Source organism: Echinops telfairi, unplaced genomic scaffold, assembly GCF_000313985.2.
Source record: "Echinops telfairi isolate 266 unplaced genomic scaffold, ASM31398v2 ScPeMD7_2291;HRSCAF=2852, whole genome shotgun sequence".
NCBI classification, from domain to species: Eukaryota; Metazoa; Chordata; class Mammalia; order Afrosoricida; family Tenrecidae; genus Echinops; species Echinops telfairi.
The window spans coordinates 47,977,390-48,001,021 of NW_022106189.1; the positions used below are offsets into that span (position 1 = coordinate 47,977,390).

General features: G+C 44.9%; 1 protein-coding gene and 1 pseudogene across 3 annotated transcripts in view; both read right to left on the reverse strand.

Annotated features, from left to right (window-relative positions):
• Positions 1-23,632, reverse strand: part of ANKRD11 (ankyrin repeat domain 11) — a 127,584-nt gene that overhangs the window by 76,346 nt on the left and 27,606 nt on the right. The window lies entirely within an intron of this gene.
• Positions 8,645-10,129, reverse strand: LOC105978811 (annotated as a pseudogene).

Genomic DNA, 23,632 nt, shown 5'->3' on the forward strand with positions numbered 1-23,632 from the left:
ATCCCAATCCATACACACATCAATTGTGTAAAGCGCATTTGTACATCGTTTCTCAAAACATTTTCTCTCCACTTAAACCCCCGACACTAGGTCCTCCAAAGCACCTAATTTTACTGCAAAAACTGCACAAAAATGTGCTGAAAAACTCAGCTTATTGGCGAGTATATATGGTACCTCGACAGAGTGCCCTTCAGCCTCACAGAATGAAGGGGCACTTGGGAAAACAACAGAAATTATTGTGACTTAATGGAAAACCGTGGTGATTTTTAGTTGATAGCTTAAACCCACATCTTTACCCAAAACTCCTGCCCCAAAGTACAATACCTCAAGAATGAGGGGAGCTCTAAATAAGAACAAACACCAGTCTCGATCTATGTCAACCTCCCTCAGACCAAGTGAAGATTTACATCCTTGTAAACTTAGGTCTAACACCTGTTTGTTTGTTTGGAATTGCCACCCATAATCCAAAGAAAAGAGAGAAATAGTATACAATGTACCTGGTATCCCCAAAACACTTGATTAAAAATTTGAGTCACAAGTATTTCAAAGGGAAGAGGTTTTGGTTGTTTTGTAAGCACAGGTCACGCATAAAGACAAGTTAGACCCCAACCCTACCCCACCCAACTTCCCTCTTACTTTATTCACTAATTCCTAAAGCCTTATGGGGCCACAGCTACGGATATCCATCTGGCCTTATCAGCAGAACCCACCAAAATCCAAATTTTAAAAACTGCCCTGCGAATTTCTGAGACCCTAACTCATCTTTCAGCTGACCGGCTGGTGGTTTCAAATTGCTAACCTTGCAGTTAGCAGCCCAACATGTAACCACTTCTCCAAATCCAAACAGACACATTTAAACCCTTGCCAGAAATCCCTCAATGTCTCTTAAAAAAAAAAGTTGAAGGACTTACTCCCATCATTCAGGGCTTTCTAAGGGCTTGACTGCCCCTTGGATCAATCCTTTTAAGGATTGCCTGTCAAGAAAACAAACCAGTCGCTGGAGGCTCATTCTGGATTGCAGGCTGTACCAGCTGCACCTTTATATCCAGACTTACAAATCATTTTTTGCTTTCCAGTGTTGCTCCAGACACTACACATGTTTACTGCAGTTGATTTTTGTAGCATCTGAAGTATTCCTGTACACCCTCTAAAGGCCAATATTTACCTTTCATTGTCAGAATCAACAATTTACTTTAAGTAACCATTCATCTCCCACCTATTTTTCTCAAATCCTTCATGCTGATTTGCAACTTTTGCTGCTTAAGAATAACTCTAAATTGTTAAAATATGTTGATGACTTACTAATAAGCTCAAACTCCCAGCAAGCCTGCACTGAGAAAAATTCCAACTGCTGGAAACATCTATTAAATATCTAGTAAATATCATTTTGGAGGAGGGTATTCCTCTTGACCCAAAACTTAAAGAAGTCATGTTTGCATTTGCTAACCCCATAAGTTAAGATGCAATTATGTACATTTCTAGAACTTTGAGTGGCTACCATTGAGCATGGATTCTTCTTGCTACTTCAATCTGTGTATCTATCTATGTATCTAACTATCTATCTGAAAGCATCAGGCCAAATTCTTCTCAAATTACACTGGGAGATGATAAGACTCGGGCACACACTAGGTTTCCCTATAACCTATGTCTTTCTTTGTACAGTGCATTAAGCATTCCAACTGGAAACACAAGTCAATCAGAGCTGTAGCGTGACTGCTGCAGTGTTCAGCTTGACCCTGTAGCTATAGGTTACCACCATATCCAAGCAGTTGGTGCTACTGTTGTGTTAGAAGGCACCACAAATAGAGACGTGGAGGTTTATGTATTCCATGCTGTCTCTGCCATACTAACTCTGTCTGTTGGCTGACTTCCTATGACATTTTTTTGCTGATTGAATCTAATATTAGACATCTACATTCTGTGGCCTGTATAAATCCTGCCACCCTTCTCCCAGGAACTGGTTATGAAAAGTATCTTGCATACAACTCCCTGGACTGAATGGGGTGGGGAGTGGGTGGGTGAGAGAGACAAGACACTAAAGCAAACCATTCTACTTTAAAACTTGAGAGATGACTCTTCTTTAAACCCTGGCCCTGCCAGTTCTCAGTACTGGGCAGGCTGCTGTGTCTTCATAGTCTCTGCTGACATGTTCGAGCGTCAATAATCCCTCCCCAAGACCACCTCCATCCCATTAGTTGACATCAAGCGGTAAACTACCCTCAGGATAGTGTGCAAACTGTTCACACAGATTCTAAATATGGTTTGGAGTCTGTACATGATTTTGGCCTGTCGTGCAGAACAAGAGACATGTTATCCTTCTCTGGAGCTACTATTAAAAAGTAAAATTTTAGGGACAGACCTTTTACACATTCTTTGCAATACCCCTCCCAAAACACTACAGTAAAAACACAGGCTCAAAAAACCAACCTAAAAGAAATGTCCCAAACAGAAGAAATTAAGAGAACTTTTCACTGACCGAGCAGCCACACACAGAGACAGCCTGACAAACTGTCATTACTCTGTAGATAGAGAAAAGGGAATCTTTTCCCTCAAACTGCCCACCACCACCAGGGACAGTCAGCTAGCTAGTCCTGACAAGGCGACTTTAGAAACATCAGATAAAATGTAAGAGCTTAAAAAATGGTAAAAAGCAGATCTTGTTACTAAATTATGAACAGGATCTCACCAGAAACCTGGGCTACCCAAGTTATTACGCATTCCCACTGAGGCTCCTTTGTCTCACACATAGAATGAAGTAAAACGATTGGGATTTTAAAGAAATAATGGTGGGGACACATCTCCAAGGCTACCAAACATGTCTCATCTCTCAATTGCTCTCATCAGAATTCAGGGAAACATTTTAACATTTCCCCCCAGAAACCCAACCTGTGCCTGAATGATAAACTTGATTTCGCTGAACTCATACGATCTAATGGCTGCAAACACAGTAATGAGTGTCTTTTCACGCTGCCAATATACAACCACCATCTTAGTGGCCAAGAAACTTCTTGAAAATATCTTCCCCACTTGGTGGCTGCCAAATAAGAACTCATTTCACTGGATAAATCTTTCAAGAAATATGCCAATTTCCCATTTTTCAAAGATAGCATTACCTTTATCATCGTCAACCATCTCATGTCGTGGGAAGAACTAGTGGTATAAGAAAACCCAACTGGCCGGACATGCGGAGACTGGATCTATCTTAGAGCAACGCCCTTCCTCTGGTTCTGTCGGGTCTAAGTTCAGCCCCATTTGGACTCCATCCATTCACCCCAGATGAACCTCCCTTGTTTTTATGCCTATGCTGACTCCAATATTGTTCAACCAGACCTACTGAAATAGAACCAATATTACATTTTCTTGAAATTATTCCCCCAGTTCAGGGAAGCTTTTGATAACTTTGATCTCTGTGCATTTGTCGGTTTTACACACCTCACGTCATACAGCACGAGTACAACATGCAACCCTTCTTCTCCAAGGGGCCCTGGTGGTGCTGCTGGGTAAACAGTCGACTGCTGACTTCACGGTAGGCCTTTCAAGCTCACCAGCAGCTCAAAGGGAGAAAGATGACGCTGTTTGCTCCAGTAAAGATTTAGCCTCAGAAGCCCTATATAAGGTGAGTTAGAATCCACTCGATGGCAGGGTTGTTTTTTTTTATTTAATATAATCAAAATTGTAATGTTGTTGAACCAGGCAAAGGAGCTTTCACTAAAGGAGCTAACAATTAAAAGATTCCTCTAAAGCTCATTGGAAAGGACCATACTTGGTCCTTTTTATTACCTCCTGCTAAGTGACAGAGAATTAAAGCTTGGACCTGCTGACTTTCTAGTGGTGACCTGAAAACCATCGTGAAATAACCAAGTGGCCGGAAGCACACACCATCTAACAGAGGTGAGAGCTGATCCCCAGATCACAGAACAAGGCTGCATGCTGCCTCTTGCAAACTTTAGAATTTACTTTATAGTTTTCACCCTTTATATGGTATACGATCAGTGGGCTTATCTCCTGGAACAATGCTGCGCTCTCATGGAGGTGACTGAGGAGCTTACGTTGTTATATTTCATTGCTTGTTTTTGTGCTGCTCATTCATTAGAGCTCTTTAAATGTTCTCCTAAAACTTACACTATGCCCTGCTAATTCTTAGAAAGAAAATGCATTTGTTAGACTGTACTCATCGATAGCTTGTGCTGGGGTAATCTGACCAAATACAACCTCTGTCATCTGTCCCCACATACTGTGCATAAAAATTCAGATCCACTGGCTTCCCCTACACTGAATTATAGTTTTGTTCTCCCTGCTATCATTATTGTTATCGTCACTTTTAAATGAGCCATACATGTTAAGACTATGGCATACTCATGGGCATTAGCTCAATCTCAGGCTCCATGTTGCAATCGCACACAAATGAAGAACTACAGATCACTCCAATGCTGCTTGAAGCCCTCCTGAAGATTGTCTAAATGAGTTTTTAGCTCCCCATGCAAGGTTCCCTAGATTTTAAATGGGTCTTTTTGCAGCTAATATGTCAAACACAAGAAGATTGAGTTCAGTGAATAAGAGAAGGAAGCCTGTGGTCACATTTGGAAGCCAATGAGGCTGGACTTAGGATGATTGCCCATTTGCAATACTTATTTAACTGATAATTAGCTTGAATAGGTTAATCATTCTCTTTCCACTAAATATAATTAAGGAATGATGTGTACCTCCCTCCCCACTTTGGATATGTGTTCCTATATAGAGGACCAAGATATCTTTACACAGACATGTCAAACCCAAATGATAAACCTTATGTTTGGGCACTGCCCTGTCTGGATAATAGATGGCAGGTCCGTGTGCTTAAGATCTTTTAATGTTATCTTTAAATGTTCAGTCTTATACCAAAAGTATACACTGGACTAGTGATTAGATCATCTGTTCTATGCACGAACAAGAACTTGTGTAAAAAACAAAAAAAACAAAAAAAACCCTATAACTGACAGAGCTGAGATGGGATAGACTTTTCTTTTGAACACTTGTTTCTACATATGGTACACTACAATTCGAAGAGTCTGTTTGTAATTCATCTGCCACTATGGCCCAAACTGCCGCTGAAACTGCATATGGAGTGACAGCCTGACAAAAACCCCTTGTCAAAGTAGGATAAGACAATAGAATACTTCTGGATTTCCTTCTAGTTACAAAAAGGCACATCTATACTATCGTTAATACTTTGTACTGCTTCTGGGGAAACACTTCCAAGAAGTTAGAAAAAGACATTACTAAGATCTATCAAAAGGCTACCTGGCTGCATGCAATATCCCCTGTTATGGTAGCTTCCCCTTTTTTAAATATCTTTAGCTTATTACCAAATACATTGGCTCTTGATTGTGTTCAATATTACAGACTGGGCTACCAATTCTAATCACAAGTATAACCATTATAAACAAGAACAAAAACAACAACAAAAAACCACTGCTATTGAGACCATCCTGACTCTTAGCAACCCAATATAGGGTTTCTGAAGCTTTAAGACTTTACAAGAACAGATAGCCTTATCTTTCTCAAGTGGAGTGGCTGGTGGGTTTGAATGGCAGACCTTGTAGTTAGCAGTTCAAAACTGACCTGACAGGGCTACCAGTTATTACAGAAATAACTAAATGTGCCGGTGTTAGACAGGGTTCTCTAGAGAAACAACACCAGTACATTTATGATTACACACACACACACACGAGGATAGATATACCGTATACAGCACAAAGGAACAGCTAATTAATCCACACAGCAGTACAGAGGGCTCAGTTCAACACTTCTGTAGAACAGTTAATACACTGGAAATCCTTTCAACTCACGAGGGCTGCAAAGTCCAAGGTCAAGGAAGTAGCAGCTGAGTCTTCCCAAGAACAATGAAGGCAGTCCGGTTCACAGGCAGCAAATGGTCACAGGACGCAAACAACATGGCAGGTCACCAACAGTCTTTGCAGTTCAGCTTAGTGAAGCAGGCCCAAATGGGATATGGAACTCAAGCAATGCAAGACAACAGGATCTGTCAGCCTCAAGCTCAAGCAATGTACACACCAGCAGTGTGGCGAAGCAGGTCTCCAAGAAACCTCAAGCTCTAGCAGCATGATCCATGGGTTGGCTGTCCCACAGGTACTATAGCTCACAAGCTGAAGCAGAGAACTAGCTAGGGCAGCCTCAAGTGGTCCGATCACGTGGGGGCTGGGGGTGGGGCGCACGCAGGGCTTGCCAAGTCATTTATCTCTTTGCCCTCCAACCAAACTGTGACCTTATTAATCCCACATGTTCCTATTAGCCAGGTTGGCGCAATAAACCTCCCTATTACAGCTGGGAAATATTTATCCAACCTACGTAACATATCTGCAGCTCTGCGCAAATAATTATACATTTTGAAAAAGCCTAACTCTCAAGATGGTGGGAAAAGAGGAAAGTAAAAGGAAATAGAAAAAAGAACTAGGAGGCAAAGGGCATTTATAGAGGTCTAAATACAGGCATGTACATATGTAAATATATTTTTATAGGATGATGGGGAAATAGATCTATGTGCGTATATTTATAGGTTTAGTATTAAGGTAGCAGATGGACATTGGGCCTCCACTCAAGCACTCCCTCAATGCAAGAACATGTTCTATTAAACTGGCATTCTATGATGTTCACCTTCCCGACACAATCGCTGAAGACAAATGGGTGCTTAAGCAAATATGGTGAAGAAAGCTGATGGTGCCCGGCTATCTAAAGATATAGCATCTGGGGGCTTAAAGACTTGAAGATAAACAAGCGGCCATCTAGCTGAGAAGCAAGAAAGCCCACTTGGAAGAAGCACACCAGCCTGTGTGATCACAAGGTATTGAAGGGATCAGGCATCAGAGAACAAAAAATCATATCATTGTGAAGGAGGGGGAGTGTGGAGTGGGGACCCAAAACCCATCTGTAGGCAAATGGACATCCCATTACAGAAGGGTTGCAGGGAGATGAGCCAGTCAGGGTGCAGTGTAGCAACAATGAAACATACAACTTTTCTCTAGTTCTTTAATGCTTCTCCCCCCATCACCATCCTCCACTGTCATAATCCCAATTCTACCTTACAAATCCGGCTAGACCAGAGGATGTACACTGGTACAAATAGGAACTGGAAACACAGGGAATCCAGGACAGATAAACGCCTCAGGACCAGTGGTGAGAGTGGTGATATTGGGAGGCTGGAGTAGAATGGGGAAACCTATCACAAGGATCTACATATAAACCGCTCTCTGGGGGACAGACAATAGAAAAGTGGGTGATGGGAGACATCGGACAGTGTAAGACATGACAAAATAATAACAATTTATACATTATCAAGGGTTCATCAAGGAGGTGGGGGGTGGGAAGGGAGGAGAAAAAAACCAAGAGCTGATACCAAGGGCTCAAGTAGAAAGTAGATGTTTTGAGAATGATGATGTTAACAAATATACAAATGTGCTTGACACAATGGATAGATGGATGGATGGATGGATGGATGGATGGATGGATGGATGGATGGATGGATGAATTGTGATGAGTTGTACGAGCCCCCAATAAAATGATTTTTTTAAAAGCCTAACTCTCAGAAAAGATTGATTTTTGAACCTAGTTAGCTCTTTTAGAAAGCCCCAGTATTCCCCCAATGTGGCTTTGTGTGCATCAACCAATATTAACAAGTCAGCTTACTCTGAAGATGAGGCCTAATAGCATGGCAGGGTGCAGGTAAAACCTATCATAAACTGTTCTAATCTCCAGAATGTCAAACTGAAAAAAAAAGGTTACGCCTATGTGAGCAAATTTGATCAGCATCTTACAGTGGCTTAATCAAAGGAGTAAATGTGTAAACAAACCCCAAACTTGAGGCTTTTGCCATAACTAAACTAGTTGATCTAAGTCAAGATTAGACTCCATTATCTCCCCGCTCCTCAGTCTTATTTCTGCTTTATACCCACATACAACTCTTGTAAAACATTATTTGCCCTTAGCAAAGAAGGATGAGGGTCGAGAGTATTCTGGCTATTCCAGGAAATCTGCACACTCCTTTCCTTGAAAAATCCACTCTCTGAAGGACTCCTTAGAACAGGCTCCCTTGGAAAGTCCATTTCTATCCATGGCAGCCCCAAGAGGCTTGCGATTAGAAAAGCAAAGTTATGTTGAAACTTCCAGGATCTCATCAACAACCTTGTATCTGACGATACAAAGTTCTGTAAATATCAGCCAATCAGAAAACAGCCTGTTAGTTCCTGTTATTTCTGTATTTAAAGCATACTGTACCCCCAGTTCACTGTTACACAAAGTAATCTCCTGTGTGTTCTGCCCAGTCCAGGCTTATATTCCTCAATAAATGTGGCCTTTTTATGCCAGGTCTTTTAGTCTATAAGATTTACTTGAAATGTGGAAAGACAGTATGCTAAGAAGCCCTGGCAGCACAAGCCCACATGCTCGGTTAGTAACCAGAAGGTGAGTTGTCTGAGTCTACCAGCTACTCCACAGGAAGACAGGGCACTCCGTTTCTGTAAATATTATGGCCTTGGAGACCCTATGGACTCAGTCTTTTACACAGCCTTTTCTTCTTCAACGATTAAAAAATTTGTTTATAGTTTATTAATTCTCTGGTGAAAAATGCACACAACCATTGCAGATCAAGTCACTGTAGAATCTTTATTCTTTCTATTACCCAATCTCCAGCTCTCTTTTTGTCAGTACCAACATTGACCTTTGCAGTCCCGACTTTCTTCCTTCTGTACTTGCGTTCCTTGCGCTGTTCTCTTGAGGTCTTTTTCTTCTCATACAGGCCGTCTTTTGCAAGTCTGGGTTTAAGTTTATTTTCCTTTCCATGATCCAAAGAGTTATAAATTGTGCCAAAGCCAGTAGTCTTGCCACCATCAAAAAGAGTTCTAAATCCAAATACAAAAATAACATCTGGTGTGGTCTTGCACATTTTGGCTAGTTTTTCACCAATTTCTGTCTTAGGCACTGTCGCTTTCCATGGATGAGGGGCAACAATGACTATTTGTTTTCCCTGAAGTCATCCATTGGTCATGAACTTCCTGGTCCAGATTATTATGTTATTGATGATAGGGGAGGATGCTTAAGCAGTCAGAGATGAAAAGCTATATCTATCTTTTAAGGTAGCTGTAAGTATTTGACACTTAACAAGTGATAGTAGTAATATTAGATGCTATTTAGACACCCAGATTCTGACCATTTCATACTATTTAAGTCTATTTTTCTTCTCGATAACCACCCCCCTCCGTTTTACCTTTAAAATGGCACTAAGTGTAAGATTGTAAAGCTTATCGATGCTCCTTTCAAGACTGCAAATAATCAAAATTACACTATCCAATCATGGTTTCATGAGTCCTGATAGAACAGTAGTTAGGCATCTGGCTACTAACAGAAAGGTCAACGGTTCTAACCTTCAAGGTGCTCTCAGAAATAAAGATGTGGCAGTCTGCTTCTGTAAAGATAAACTGCTCTGGAAGCCCTGTGAGGGGGTGCTGCTCTGAGTCACAGGACTTGGTTCAGGGCCCTCTTGATCACAGAGCCTAGGAAAAGCCTATGTGGGCCCTGACCATCATCAATATGTATTACATTCTGTTACACTCAGAACACTTGGCCAAAACATGGCTCAGAGAAAAATATAGATTCTGCCATTAAATCCTTTAATATGAATCCAAGTGAGCAATACTACATGAATTCCCCCAATTTTTATTTTCATGCTAATTGGTACAAAATATCTTGCAAACATTTTGGAGGATACTGTTGGGTGGAATTCAAAATTACCTAGATTGGATCAATAGTCTCAAAAGTGACACAGATCTCCTTTCCCACTACACTACTGCTCACTACACACAGTCCCACTAAAGAACATGATCGTCTTGGTTGATGTGAGAGTTCAGTTCCTGAAGCTGAGAGGCCTGGTCAGAGAGAGAAGAGGCACTCAATGTGAAGTCAGGAAAACCAACATAAACCGGTGTGTGTCATGTTTCCCTGGAGTCTCACACTGCAAAGTTTATCTAACTACAGAGTGTATATGTGGGACACTCCACAAGGCAGAGCAGCTGCAGCCCTACACACACACACACACACACACACACACACACACACACACACGTGTGCACGCACCCATGCGCGAACACTAAACAGCATAGCCCTTGGCCTCGTTTTTCAGACTATGTAGCAAAGAAACCCAAAGAGGCACAAATCATTTGAATCCACCCATGCTAGTTCAGCGTGCTCAGGTTTTGAACCATGTCTAGCATGAGGAGAGTCCACGCCTTCTCTGGCCAAGCGTGTGACCTAGCCACGCAGCCACACCTCACTCCTTGCCCCAGCCTGGCCAGCTCCCCCAGCTCCAGTGGTCTTTGTAAACCTTTTGGTGGCCAGGAGTGAGTGGTTGGCTGCTCCAAAGGCCAGAAGTACACTCCACACCCACACTCACACCCACACACTCCACCCTATCCCCAGCCAGGGAAGGGAGCTGCCTGCCTCCTCTGCTCTAAGGACTTTTCGTAAGTCCTGAAGCCACCTTTCCCAGAGGGCCCCCACCACGCCTGGTACCACAACAGCACCGTGTCCAGAGGTAACTCTGCACACCTCACTAGATTCGGGGTTTAAACTAATTACATTTTAGGGAACCAGCATTAAAATATTACCTGGAGACAAATATCCACTTCAAATAGCCTTTTTGGTTATTAAATACAGAAGGGACGTGGATTTAGGATGTCTTTAATACTCACAGTATTTCTTTTTGCTACGCCTGCAAGCTGCTCAGGATGTGAAGAAGGGGCCTCCCAGCCGACACCTCGTAAGAGGCTGCACAGTAGCACCAACTTTCTAATCCTGCTGGCTGCTCCCTGGTTTCACCCCAAAGCAGCTTCCAGCACTGTGTATAAACATGCCTTTTCAGGTTGCGTGCTTGCAGCACCTTCTTAGTCTACAGTAAAAATGTTGTGTTATTAGATGCCATTGTCCTGTGTTAGCCCTGAGCAGTGTGATCCACAGGATTTCCACTGGCAGGTTTTAAGAAGTAGATCGCCTGGCCTTTCTTCCTAGTCCATGTAGAGGGTTCACTGAAATTTGTCCAGCAGCATCTGCCTCTATAAAAAAAAGATGGAACGTAAGGGCCAAAAAAGATGATGGAAGCAGGGGCCAGGGGCAGTATGAAGAGACAGGAGGCCTTCCCTTTGCCTGAGGTTAAGGGGGTGGGGATGGGGGCATGCAGACAGGATTTCAATTGTCTCTTCCTCCAAATGACCCGATGGTCTCCTCCCTGTAAGCTCTGCCTTGGAAGCCTGTTCTGGAGCAGGCACAAAACACCAGATCAGAACCACAGGTAACCCAACCACAAAGATCCTCCCCTCCCCCCCAAATAAAGCAATTTCATCTTGGCTCAAAACAAAATATAGGCAACTCCACACCTAGTGTGTACCCAGAATAACTGAAACACAAGAGGAGAATTCCAAGAAACTGTGGGATACTGGAACTGAAAGATAATGGAATTTTTTCCAGTAACTTTTTGAAGCTCACTCATACATTCACTCAAAATCCTGTACACAAATGTTCGCTACAATTCTATTCACAATAGTCAAAAGGTGGAAAACACAAATAGAGGGAGTGCCCAAAGAAAGACGGAATGGTGCTGGGCAGAGTGGAGCTTTCTTAGTACAGATTTTTCTTGCTAGGCAAGCATTGAGCAACTTGATCTGAATTAGTTTGCCCAGTGGCATCACCAGGGAAGTCTCTCTTGGTCACACTGAATTTTTTTTCCTAAAAGCAGTTTTGCTTGAACCTTGTTTTTTGGGATGGCTGATTTAAGAGAACAACGTGTGGTTGTGAAATTTTGTTTCATGCATGGGGAAATGATGCAGAAAGTGCTGTGATGTTGAACACAGCTGACAAGGACAGTGCTTTGGGAAAAACTCAAGTGCACAAGTGGTTTTCTTGTTTCAACAAAGGTGAAATGTAGACTGATGACAAAGCTTGTTCTAGGCATCCGTCAACTTACCAAATGGATGAAAATGTCGACTCATTGTGCATTTGGAGTCTGTTCTACCAGGTCAGACTGTTAATCAAGCTTTCTCTTTAGAGGTTCTGAAAAGATTGCATAACAGTGTGGAACAAAAATGGGCCTGATTTGTGGCAGACGGGGGACTGGTTTTGCCACCACAGCAATGCATCTGCTTATGCAGGCCTCTCAGTGAGCCAGTTTGGGGCAAAAAAACCCAGCATGTCTCTCTTGTCCCATGCACCTGACTCACCTGACCTCGCTCCCTACGAGAATGAAAAGGGACATGAAAGGAGAGCGATTTGATGAAGTAGAAGAGGAGAAGAAATAAAAACGAGGGAGGAGCTGTCAATCATCCAAACAGTTGAGTTTGAAAAAATGTTTCCCAAAATGGAATCGCAGATTTGACAAATGTATTAACTGAAATGGAGAGTACTTTGAAAGTGATAGGGTTGTTTTGTTTTAAAAAAAGTTTAAATACATAGCTTTGGAGTTGGAAGTTATGATGTTGGGAGGAGCTGTCAATCATCCAAACAGTTGAGTTTGAAAAATGTTTCCCAAAATGGAATCGCAGATTTGACAAATGTATTAACTGAAATGGAGAGTACTTTGAAAGTGATAGGGTTGTTTTGTTTTAAAAAAAGTTTAAATACATAGCTTTGGAGTTGGAAGTTATGATGTGTTTGGGAGGGGATGCATATTGGGGGGTATACCCTCATAAGTGCCCATAAACAGAAGATCAAAGTACTGATAGGTGTTTAAAGAATCTAGACACAGAACCGATTACAAGGAACTATATGTGACCTCCTCCCTGGGGGACAGACAACAGAAAAGTGGGTGAAGGGAGACGTCGGACAGGGCAAGATATGACAAAATACCAATTTATAAACTATCAAGGGCTCATGAGGGAGGGGGGAGCGTGAAGGGAGGGGGAAAATGAGGACCTAATGTCGGGGGTTTAAGTGGAGAGAAAGTGTTTTGAGAATGATGTACAAATGTGCTTTACACAATTGATGTAAGGATTGCGATAACAGTTGTATGAGCCCCTAATAAAATGTTTAAAAAAAAAAATAGAATCTAGACACAAAAGATTCACTTTATTACCAACTTGCCCCTCCATTAAGCCAACAGTAAAGAGCACAAAGCTCAGAATACACCATGTCCCACAGAGGTTAAAAACAGCCCTACTGCATGGCTGCTCCCCATCAGCATGCCTCAGTTTCCATCCTGGAGAAACAGAGATGTGAGAGTGCTATCATCAGCTCTTGTCTCCTGACAAATGAGACTCACTAGCATGAGAATTTAGAAACTATCATGACAAAGGAGAACTCGGTGGTGTGTCTTCATTCCCATGTATAAGTAAGCATAAGTCAGACCAAGGAAACACCAGGCAGAGGCACCCCAAGACCACAGAACTACTTTCACTGCCACCCAGAAGTCTTCCACAGACACTCATTGGGGCAGGGCCAAAGGCCATCTATGTTTTTAATACCATTCGCAGGCCATACAGGTCAAACACTTTATTAGCTCACCCCCTAATGTGATGGCTGAACCAGCTTCTCTTTGGCCGGCCATGTGAGGTTAGCTGTTATTCATGATTCTGTGGCTTTATAAGGCCTACGGGCCGGACACTCCCCACCCCCGATCTAAGATGAATTAAGTACACAGAGGGCTGGGTGAAACTCCACACCAAACAGAACTGCTGCCAAGTACAGCACACAAACACTCAAAGAATGGATTGCGTTACCAGTGTCAGCTGAAGAGCCTGTTGTGTTCTGTTGGCTGCCCTTGTCACCTGGCCCTGTGTACGCCCTTTTCTGGCTGCACCTCTGCAAGCGTGCAGTGTTCCCAGACAGCTCTCCTGGTGCACCTCCAGTGGAGGGAAAGGGGTGTATGCACAACATGGAGCAAGAAGAGAATGTGACCAGCACACAGAAGCACAATCAAGCCAAGGGGCTCTGAGACCCCTGGATGGCAGACAGGAGGCACACGCACAGCTCAGGGGTGGGGAGATGGGTGTCAAAGCCAAACAAGGTACTGTACTTTGCCCTGGGTGGGGCCACCACTCAGCCACACCAAACAATAAGAAGGTCTGCATTGAAACCACGAGGCTGACTGACTGACACTGCACACCCACAATGGTCAGTCAGTTCACATGACATAAGCTGCAGAACCTGCCCTGTCAGATGGCTATGAGGTAGTGTCAATCATCAGAAGGAGAAGACAGTGTCTGTCTGACTTTTCCTGGCACAAAGTCTGTAAGAAAGCCAGCAAGAAAGTCAAGAGAGGACAGATCTAGGCACGAGGGTGCTTTCCACAGCAGGCAACATAGCAGCTCCGCAGCCCAGGGCAGTCTACTCTGTGAGAGGGGAAGGATATCAGGAGCATAGATGCCCCACTGGGGTATACGAGAGCTAAATTGCTCTATTGTTTTTCTTTAAGCCACACTGAGCTCTTCTAGAAAGTTCTAGAATAAATCTATGACAGTAGGTACACACAAACTTAAATCATTAATTCTACAAGGAAAAGCCTGTAACAAAAAAAAAAAATATGTGTGTCCATCTGTATAAATATAAGCCAAGATCACCAGGAGCAAACCTGGATCACCGTGATTGCAGTCCTGGGAAGAAAAGAACAGAGTCCTCAATTTTTAAACAAGTAGTAAGTAAGGCCTCAAAGGAGCGGAGCCTTGGTGGTGTAGCGGTTACGTGTTGGTGATAACTGCAGAGTCAGCAGTTGGAAACCACCAGCCCCTCCAACGGAGAAAGATGAAGTGTTCTATTCTATCTCAGAAACCCAGAGGGGGCAGTTCTGTCCTCTATTTGCTGTGAGTGGGCATTGATTCGGCAGTGAGAACAGTAAGGTCTCAAATCGGGGAAGCGGGAGTGGGGTGGGTGGTGGGGTGGTAGTGGAGGTGGAGTGTAACAAAAGCATCTACAGGAATGGAAAGAGCAACAGGAGTTGAGGGTGGGGGTTGGAAGGGAAATCCCTCTGGGAAGAGAAGAAGGCATGGGTATTTGTCACTTTAAGCCTCGAAGGCTCGCTTTACTGTGAATGCCATAGCCCACAGTTGAGCCTTCACCATGACAAAAACTTAGATTGCTTATAATACACCACTTCATCCCATCAGCTAATAGCTCCGTGACGGTTCAGGCCATTGTTTGAACATAACTCTCACTGCTTCCTGTTTTTATCACCACAACTGTCTAGTCTGATCTGTGCCTGACCTTTGAAAGCCTGGGTTAAGAGGAGGTGCTGGGCAGCACTCACTACTAGGTTCGGTTCTGATGTGCTCACAGTGTATAATGGAACTTCAAAAAGTTTATAGAAAAGTGGAATTGAGATAGAATTTTGTCCACAAACTTTTTTGAAGGTGTGTCGTAGTTCAGTATGAGTACTTACATAAAGTACAGTAAAGTACAGTACAAACCTCAGTCCACAGATCACTGCTCATGCAGATACCCAGCCTGTTGGTGAGGTCCTCCTGGTGAGTCAGTGAGCAACACATGTGGCATTTTACAAAAATGGGTCATCAAAAGAGGAAACTGGCCGTCAAAAAGCACCAACAAGGCTGGTGGTGGACTTGAAGTAGAATGTGATGAGGAGGCAGGTGACTGGGAATGCAGGCACTGACAGTTCTTGGATATACAGCCCAGGGGCCAAGTGAAGAAGAGGAGGCTGATGAACACCCACAGGGCATGCACAGACCTGCAAGAGCCCTTACAGCAGCGGTTCTCACCTGTGGATCCCAGCCCCTCTGGGGGTCGAATGACCCTTTCACAGGAGTCGCCCAATTCACAACAGTAGCAAACTGACAGTGATGAAGTAGCAATGAAAATAATTTTATGGTTTGGGGAGGGGGGGGGTCACCACAATATAAGGAAATGTATTAAAAGGATGAGGCATTAGGAAGGTTGAGAACCTTACAGGGGCTCCCAAATTGAAATGCACAAAGGATAAAATGTTGCAGGTTGACCCCAAGTTCAAAAAGATGTTCACTCCACATCCTAAATTACACTGCAAGAAGGCAAATACTATTCAAAAACAAGTACTGTACAACTGATCAGTTTTTACAATAAAATAACCATTTTAAATTCTCAATGTTTCAAATTATAGCGCACCAAATAAATATTTACAATAAAATAACCATTTTAAATTCTCAATGTTTTAAATTATAGTGCACCAAATAAATACTGGTTTTACTAGCTTGTTCATTTCCCTACACATCTGATAGCATTAAGAGTTTTTCATCTTTTGACACAAATATTGAAGTCATGAAACAATCATATTATTCCCTGGATTACTGAGGTTACTTGCACTGGGTCATTTTTATGGCCCCACACAGCCTGTGTACTCTTTCCTAAAGCAACAGAGAAACTAGAAACAGCATCTCACTTCTCTAACACTGCGGTGACAGAAATACCTCACTGGGGCTGCAACTTACAGAAACCTCTTTCTCAGGTGGCTGGCCATCCAAATTTAGGCTCCTTCTGGCTCAGGAACAGTGGTTCTCAACCTTCCTAATGCCTCAATCCTTTAATACAGTTCCTCATGTTGGTGGTGACTCCCCCAACTATAAAATTATTTTCGTTGCTACTTCATAACTGTAAATTTGCAACTGTTATGAATCGGGTGACCCCTGTGAAAGGGTCATTCGACACCTCCCCCCACCCCACCCCCAGGGTCGCAACCCACAGGTTGAGAACCAGTGCTCTAGAAGAAGGCTTTGCCTCTGTGGGAAGGTCCTTGGCCGTTTCCCCATAAGACATTCACCCATCTTTCCCCCTTTTCTGCTTGCCTCATCTGTGTCATCTATTCATCTCGCAAAAAGAATGGCTTAAAGCACACCCTACATAACCCCCAATAAAATGATCTTACACACACACAACACAGAATTACCAGCTTCCAAATGAGATTAGAACCATAGGAATAAGGTTTAGGATTTATAATGGATATTTTTTTGGGGGGGTGTTTCAACCTGTTAACAAATACATACATAAAATTATCGTTTCCACAAATTCTTTAAAACTCATGCGTTCTCCTTCAATCACCAATGGTCAGCACTACCCGAGAGAACATTCTAAGACGTGAGAGTGTTTCATGCCATGTCTCAGCAGCCAGTAGTCAAATGTGACTACAGAGAACTTGAAATGTGGCTGGTGTGATGAACGGTTAGTTTTATTCTTTAATTTTCATGATTTTCATGATTTTCAAAATTAAATAGCCACAGGTGACTAGTTCTACTGCATTAGGCAGCACTCAACTCTCAAGTGAGTCCATACTAAAGTCTACTTATTCCAAGTCTTTTCAGAAATGGTCTGATTATTTATTTCAAGACCTAGAGGACATGGAGCACGGAACACCACTGCAAGGAATACAGAACAATGTTTACTTGTGTTGTAATGACTATGCCTGTGTGGATCACAACAAACTAGGGATCGCCTTGAGAAGAATGGGAATCCCAGAACATTTCGTTGTGCTCATGTGCAACATGTACAGGAATCAAGAGGCAGTTGTGGGAACAGAACAGAATACGGGAATACTGCAATGGTTTAAAATCAGGAAAGGTGTGTGTCAGGTTGCAGCTTCTCACCCAAGGACCCCCAAATTGAAAGGCACAAAGGATAAAATATCACAAATTGACCCCAAGTTCAAAAAGATGTTCACTCCACACTGCAAGAACACAAGAACCAGAGGGCAAGATGAAGAGGACCTATCTGTCTTAAGTACTCAATACCCAATGAGTTAATTAATTAACTTAATAACTGTTCAAATCGTCTTTGTGGTATGTTGGTGACATGAAACCCACAGGAAGAAAGGTTACATCACAAACCGGAACACACTCACTAGTGAAAATGAAAGTTCCATGAGCAGCAGGGTCTGTCCTATCCACTGAGCTTGTGCAGTCACCTGGAGCGGCCTGCTGTTGCCCAAGCTACCTTGTCCGTGCCAACAAAGGTTGCCTGTCCCACGAAGCTTAGCACAGTCACAGGTTGACCCAGGATTGAGATTTTCTAAGCCCTGTTCCAGAGGACTGAGAGTGGCACAGGACTGAATGTTTCCTTCTGTTCCACTGAGGGTCGCTGTAAGATGAAACTGACCTGGGGGCCCTCAGGACAACTGCAGCAGCAGATCCGGGATGGCCTTTCTGAACAAGAGAAATGGGCTGCAGGGTCCACCACTGCATACAATGCCTCAGCTTCTTTCCTTGTTCTCCACCATCAGCTGTGTGCGCATGCGCGCCCCACCCCACCCCTGAAACAGAGTAGGCTGTGGGCTGCCGCAAGTGCCTCCAGAGAGCATAAACAAAGCTTTTTCCCTTTTTTGTCCCACTCAGGTATAAAAAGGCCAAAACTATAACATCCACGTTCAATGGACACACTTGCTTAGCCTGACTTCACACGGGCACATCTATCATATCCTGTTTGATCAATGTTTGCTCCCAATTCTCCATGCAAATTCAAACCACTTTATTGAAGCTAGCTGAGCTAACAACTTACTCCACAGAAAACAAAGATGTAGTAGCATTTCCAAAATAGAAAACTAAATCTATGCACAGGTGGGCTACTGATAAAGCAAGCTGAATGTAGCAGCACTCACTCCTTTCGAGTCACTTCTGGCTCATGGCAAGCACCCTACATACCGGCTTCCCAAGGCTGCACATCCTTATGGGAGCAGATCCGAACCAAAAGTCAGACCCATTGGCAGTGAGTCTACTCCAACTCCTGCCAACCTTCCGCAGGGTCTGCAAGGCAGCCTCCCTCCTACACACACACCCTGGCCTCACAAAGCCATCCACTTACCGGCCTGGTCTGCACCATGGCCTGGCAGCCCACACAATGACTGCTGATCAATCATTTCCTAACACAACACAAGGCTGGTAAAGCCAGGACTGAGAATGGTGATTCAGTCAGACTCTTGAAAACTGAAAAGAAATTCTCCAGTGTGGTTTTTCCTCTTCTGTGTGTGAGATGGCTTGAGGTGGACTTGAGGGTGCAGTTATGGGCACACTAGGATGCTCTGGAGACACATGCTGCAGGCCCTGGAGAACTGCAGTGCATTGACCCTTTCTGTTGGCAGCAGCCATGGAAACTCTGGTCCCTGGACATGTCAGGCAACAGAAATGACACCAAGAGACCAACTGAAGCCATGCTCCAAGTGGGCAGCAGGGAAAGCCGGTGCTGCCTCGTGGTCAGCCCTCCGCCATTTGTCAGAAAGCTGGTCCACAAAGACCTATGCATGTCAGCAAGATAAGACCCAGGTCTGCAAGAGGTCCCACAGCAGGGATCACTTCTCTCGTTTAAAAGCCCAAGACACTCCAGCACATACCTTCTGACAGTTTCTAGGTGGAATGAACAAAATCCATAATTGCTTTTTAAAACTAGCTCAGCTCAAGGTACAAACTGGACTTTCATAAACCAAGCACAGAGAATGTGGGACCTACACGGCCAGACCCTAAAGCTAGTGACTGCAGCAGGCACTCTCAAGTGTCCTCTTGTGCCCAGCTCCAGTCCTGGGCTATGGGGGCCCGAGATCTGTCCCAAGGGCCCGCACCCCATGTGCTCCCTACCTCAGAGGAAGAGCTAGATTTTGGGTGCAAAAGCCAAAGGGAGGTGCCAGCTCATTCTTAACATTCACCATTAGCAAGGAGAATATATTCAACAGCTTCCTAGAAAATATAAGATTAGTATGAAATTGTTGGAAATACAGAAAAGGCCATAGAAATGACCTGCCAAAGAAATTCCTTATCAGCTTTCCCTTCTCCTTATGTCTCATGAGCACACCCTCTGAGGAGCTACCAGCGCTCCGTTCTCGGCATGACCATGCTGAGCCCGGACTCCGGCTCCACCGGGAGACTCACTATGCAGAGATGTTATTTCTGGCAGCCTCGTTGCACAATGATGATGCCATTTTTAACTCCTTTTCTCCCGAGTCGATTAGAATTTGTGGCCCGAAGTGAAAGCATGCCCCACCCTCTCACCCACACAGATCAGGGTCCCTGTGGCTACCCTGGCACAGAACTGAGGGGGCCTCGAGGTAAGACAAGCCCATGGACAGTCTGTCTATACTTGAGGACAGAGACCACACAGCTTCCTCTGCCAGGAGAGTTAGAGAAAACAGGAGGGGTGGACAGGGACTGCATGATAGCCAGGGTCTCTTGTGTGGACACAAGCTCCCTGACTATCACTAGGCCAGGTTAGAAGGATCCAGCAATGCATCCCTGGGATTAGGGATGGTGTAAGGAGTAAGCAAGCATGCCTAGAGCTCATGAGGGGAGGGGAGGGGAGGGGGAGGAGGAGGTTCCTGCTTTCTCAGGAGGGAGAGTGGAGCAGACACCAACACAGAAACTCAAAGCACAGTCTAACCAGCCATACTACCCAGGCCCCTCAGCAGAAGGTAAACCACCCATTTGAAAAGGAGGCGTGGGGAGTGAGAGGCCACTAGAGGCAAAAACCATGCCAGATGAAACCCACTGCCGACTAGTAAATGCAGACATCAGAGCAGCTGACAGCCTCCTTGCTCTCCTAAAAGCAGCTGTGAGTTCACAGCCCCACACCCCTACAGCCTGTCTGCTAGCAGCTGAGCAGGTTCTAACCAAGTGCCACCAGGGCTCCTTACAGGAAGTGAAGATACTGAAGGACTACTTGAAACACCTAGTGCTAATCTGTGTAGTTCATTCAATAAAAGAACAAAACCTTACCTTTCATGCTGCAATAACCCAATCATAAATAAAACCTTGAGAGAAAGTATTTTATTTTAGAAACAACCTATGCAGCAGCTCGTTACCCCAATGACTAACGGATGTGGAATGGCATGCTTTCCAACCAAGGAAGGGTAGAAGGTGCACTGAGTGACACTGTGGAAGCAGAACTCTGCTCAGAAACAGGAAGGAGGCTACCAGAAGATGATTATGACAAGAGTGACCGCCAACCCTGCTCACAAGTACCCGGGCCCCAGGAAATCTGCTGCCACCTACACATCTTACCCCAATGGCCCCAAGAGGTAGGAACCACCTCAAACTAAAGAGAGCCATCCAGAGGCCAGGTTGGTTATGCAGGACCTGGGACAGTCAGAGCTAACACCACCACCCCCTCTTTCCTAGAGCCTAGAGCAGAACTAAAAGCAATGTGCCGCTCCAGCCTCGGCAACAACTGCTAGACAACTGATATGCATGTGCTAGTTTTAGAAATCCATTTTCATCCCCCACCAGCCTCCTAACCATTTCGTAAATGAAGCCGTTTACTTCCTCAGCTGTGCCACGTGAAATACCTGCTTCTTGTTCAGTTTCCCAGCATTTTCCACTCTGAAAAGCCAGCCCTGTTCCATCATGAACAAACCTCACATGGAATTCAAACAGACACACCCCCAAGACTCGTGTAGACTCTCAGCTACAGGGACATGGAGAAAAGAGGGAGGCCGCAAGAATTATCTACTTTCTTCTTTTTAAGTAATAGCAAACCCAGAAGGAGTACATTTTTATTGTAACATGGCAGTTACTGACATCTGGCAGAAGCATGGGAAGTACCTTCCCAACACCCAGATCTCCAATGAGTCTTTGGGTGCATTTGTCAGCCCACTTGGGGTATGGTGGACACGCCATCTGGCAGCTCACCTCGCTATGTTCCATCAGCACACTCCACCTTGCAAGTTAGGCTGCGAGGCCTGCGCCTGAGCACACTGCCCCCTGGATAACTTGGGAAACCACAATCACCCACGAGTCTAGACAATATGCAGGAAGGCACTCACGGTGGGGGAGTAAAGGAGACCCCTCAAGGCAGCAGCTCCTCTGACCTCTGCTTCCTGGTCACCACCACCACCACCACCTAGTCCCCCTGAAGCAGTAGCACCTTAAGGAAAATGTCCGAGGGTTCCAAGGTGAGGTCACCATAGAAAGGGATAGGGACAAAAGTCTGCAGGACCCACTGAAGAAGATTTGGGGGTCAACCCTCTGGAGAAATGGAAACCCTTCCTCCCTAGCCCTAGCTATGACTTCCTGTGGAATGAAGCCAGCAGGAGTATGGAGGAAAACAACTGTACACCCTCTTTCTAAAGTATCAGTCTTTGAGAACTGCTACTTTAATAGGTGGCTGCAGAGAAAGGGTAATAAAGTCATCCAATAACAGCCGGAGCCCAGGAGTCACACAGATCAGGCCCTAGTGGGCCCAGGAAGTGCAGCCTGCCAGGGCAGTAAGGAGCAACCAGAACACTGCCCACACCAGCTTCTGCCAGGTAGCAATGGCACTGTGCAAGCCCACCAGCACCCAAGGGCACACCTTTTACTCTACAGCAGAGTTGAAGGGGGCTTGCTTCTGCCTCTCAATCCTAAGCCCATCTCCATTCACCCCACAGCACCTGCAGGACTTCTGCTTTCTGGCTGCCAAACTTCACCACCACTATAGCAGGCAGCCATGGAGGCAGGGGAGAGAGGCTAGAACCCTTGGTCACCCAGAAGCGTGATCCATCCTCAGTCCTGAACCCCATCCCGCCCTCCACCCCAGTGAAAAGCTAACAGCTCCCATAAGGCCCACAACAGCTGGCCTGCCAGATACAGAGTCCAGGCTGTGTAGCCCATGTGAGACGAGGAATCAGGTGGCCACTTGCTGTGATGAGGTGATGCCAAGCCAGTAAGCAGGAGTCCAGAAGGCCACACAAGGCTGCACAGCCCACCAAACCACCAGGCAGAATCTGGAGAGGAGCCCGTGGGTGGATGAGAGGGTGGACATTTCAGCTGGGGCAGAAAACTGTTCACGATAGAAAGGGTCCAAGCCTGCCACCACTGAGTCCATTCCAAGCCACACTGACTCTACAGGGCTGAGCAGGCGTTCCTGTAGGGTTTCAGAGCAGGTATCTTTACAGGAAATAGCCTCCACCCTTCTCCCTTGAGCTAAGGGGTGAGAGGGGTGGGGATGGGGTGTTTCAAACCACCCACCAGGACACTTAGCCAGCAGGACTCCTTAAAGAAAGGGCATGTTTTCCTGTCCTTTGCTCTCATAGCATTCATGCAACTCCCAGTCTGAAGCCTACAGAAAGACAGGCTACCTGGCCAGCCAGCAACGGTCAACACAACCAAAGCAGTGACACAAAGGGGCTGCCAGTGCTGAGCCCAGAAGACACCAGAGAGAGCTCCTGGGCTGTGAGAGAGAGGAGCAGGAGCACAGAGGCAACACAGGAAACCCTAGCCCGTCACCCCCAACCCCCAACACCCACCCACCCCCCACCCCCCGGCCCCCTCAAGACAGGCCACTTCTCAGTGCCTATGCAAACCGCCCCTGAGGAGAACAATCTGCGTCTCACAAGGCAGGCTGGAGAGTGACTCTTTCTGTTCATGGTCTGCAAGAGATGAACCAAAAAGAAAAGATAAGGCTACCAGCACCCCAAAGCTATTGGCAGTTTATGTCTAACCGTGAAACAGCAAGGTGGTTAGGCATCTGACTGCTGACCAGAAGGGTGGCTCCTGGAGGAAAGAGACTGGTGACCTGGCCGGTAAAAACTGCAGCCGCCCAGTGGGGCAGTTCACCCGTGTGTGGGAATAAACTCAATAGCATACAACAGCAACATTAAAAAACTAGAAGAATACAAATGTTTTGCAGCCTGAATGTCTTATCTGTCTGTTATTTTCAAATC